Source organism: Megachile rotundata, unplaced genomic scaffold (genome assembly GCF_050947335.1).
Source record: "Megachile rotundata isolate GNS110a unplaced genomic scaffold, iyMegRotu1 scaffold1113, whole genome shotgun sequence".
NCBI lineage: Eukaryota > Metazoa > Arthropoda > Insecta > Hymenoptera > Megachilidae > Megachile > Megachile rotundata.
Genome location: NW_027474410.1, coordinates 10001 through 12439, shown reverse-complemented (window position 1 = coordinate 12439; position 2439 = coordinate 10001).

The following is a 2439-nucleotide window of genomic DNA, read 5'->3' as shown; positions in this document are numbered from 1 at the left end:
AGTGCGTTATTCTATACGTTTTAATCATTTTTAATATAGGTTGTCAGTCACCTTTTCACCGAACCGACTATGCGCAATGAAAAATTTTCGATAATTTCGTTAATTATGAATCCGAACGTGCCAAAATGGTATAAATGTTCTAGTGATACGTTATTCTATAGGTTTTAATCGTTTTTTATATAGGTTGTCAGTCGTCGATTCACCGAACCGACTATGCCGGTGGGACATTGTCTCGCATCAGACGGTCCACCGAACCGACTATGCGGAACGAAAAATTTTCAATAATTTTGTTATTTATGAATCCGAACGTGCCAAAATTGTATAAATGTTCTAGTAATACGTTATTCTATTGGTTTTAATTGTTTTTTATATAGGTTGTCAGTCATCGTTTCACCGAACCGACTATGCGGAACGAAAAATTTTGGATAATTTCGTTAATTATGAATCCGAACGTGCCAAAATGGTATAAATGTTCTAGTAGTGCGTTATTCTATACGTTTTAATCATTTTTAATATAGGTTGTCAGTCACCTTTTCACCGAACCGACTATGCGCAATGAAAAATTTTCGATAATTTCGTTAATTATGAATCCGAACGTGCCAAAATGGTATAAATGTTCTAGTGATACGTTATTCTATAGGTTTTAATCGTTTTTTATATAGGTTGTTAGTCGTCGATTCACCGAACCGACTATGCCGGAGGGACTTTGGTACGTTCGGACTCGGCACCGAACCGACTATGCGGAGAGATTTTTGCTCAATTTTTTGAAAAAATATAAATATTTTCTCGATTCTTGTATGTTATTTGGACGTATACTGTTATTTGTTACTCGTTTATTACGTTAGAAATTCGTTTGGTATTTATTTTGGCGAGAAAAGGAAAAAAAATTTTTTTTCGATTAATTTTGTCATTAAATTTCGTAAAATAATTGTTAAAACATCGTCCGTATACTTTTTAGCGTGTTTGACAACTTTTTGAAAAATCGATTTTTTCGCGCTAAGTTTTACCGCACTTTCGAATTGGCACGTTCGGATCGCGCGTTAGCATCGTAAGCGCCCGTGCGTAACGGCCGGCGTCGCCGACCATCCGGCCGGCCGTTCGGTACCTATAAGGAGACGTTCGGTCCGATCGTACCAGACGGAACAGAGTCGGGCGCGTGGCTATTCTATGACCTCGGTTGAGAACTAGTCCACCGCTCCTCGTGCGTAACTTCGTGTTGCCTCGACTGTTCGTGTTCTCGGTATCGATGCAGGATTTTCTCCACACTGCATTGTCGCGTGTCGGCGTCTAAGACCAAATGGCACATATGCGACGAACCTTTAACATGAGGCTGGTGACTCGTATGCACTTTGGTGTGTACGTTGTACTGACTCAAGCGGCACAGGCTACTAAAAATTAAAAAGGGATAGAATAAAACCGACCGTTCTAAAACGGGCCAAAAAAGGTTTTATAAAATTTATTTTAAAAATGAATTAGATAGTGGTGTTGAACGAACTTGTTCGTTACAACGCCTTCAGTCGAGAGGCTAAAAAATTTTGAAACGGAATATTTATTCCGAAATTCAGAAATGATATTACGTCCCCTTAATGTTTTGTGCGTCTCGAACGCCTAAATATTTTCTCGATGCGCGAGAAAACTTCTTCTTCGCGGAGAGTTTTTCGGTACGATGAAGTAAAATATTAAATAAATGCTTCACTATACGTACAGCGCAGAGATATTGAAACGAAATAATATGTAACTATGACTCGTAAAAACGGTTTCTGAAATGGAAACTTCTTCCAAAGTGAAGAGTTTTCGGTACGGGTGATTTCTCGATATTACATCGAGTTTTCGCTTATACGTACAAAAAATATTATTACGGTGTATCGTAACTATGACACGAAATTTTGAGAGAGAGAAAATAAAAATTTGGGTGGATTTGTAAGAATCGATGTGCCCAGCGCGAGCTAAAATTCTCTGTGCACGTGCTTGCTCCGATTTGTTTTTTTCGAACAGCATGTCCGTTGTACGCGCTATCACGGTACGTTCAGCACGCCACTTGTACGCGCTAACCTTTATCGGTGTGTCTTAAATAAAATACCAAAGAGAGTTGAAAGGAGAGAATAGAAGAGAGAGTTTGGAGGAACAAAAATTTAATATGACTGAAAAACACATGAGAGAAGAACCAAATAAAAAAAGGGAACGTTTAAGCTGATATTGGTTCATCACAAAAAAATGGTATTTATGAAAAAGGCGGAAAGAACACCGATATTGTGGAGGTTCAATACGGAGCGTGTGTGGTTTACGTGCTTATACCGTTTCGATGTAAAGCGTGAAAGCGGGTGTACGTGCTTCCAAAATTTCAACGGATACACACTTTCCGGCACGGAGAGAGTTTTAGCGGGATTTTCTTTTACGCGCTTCTTCGATATCCACGACGAAAAGAGAGACTAAAAACGG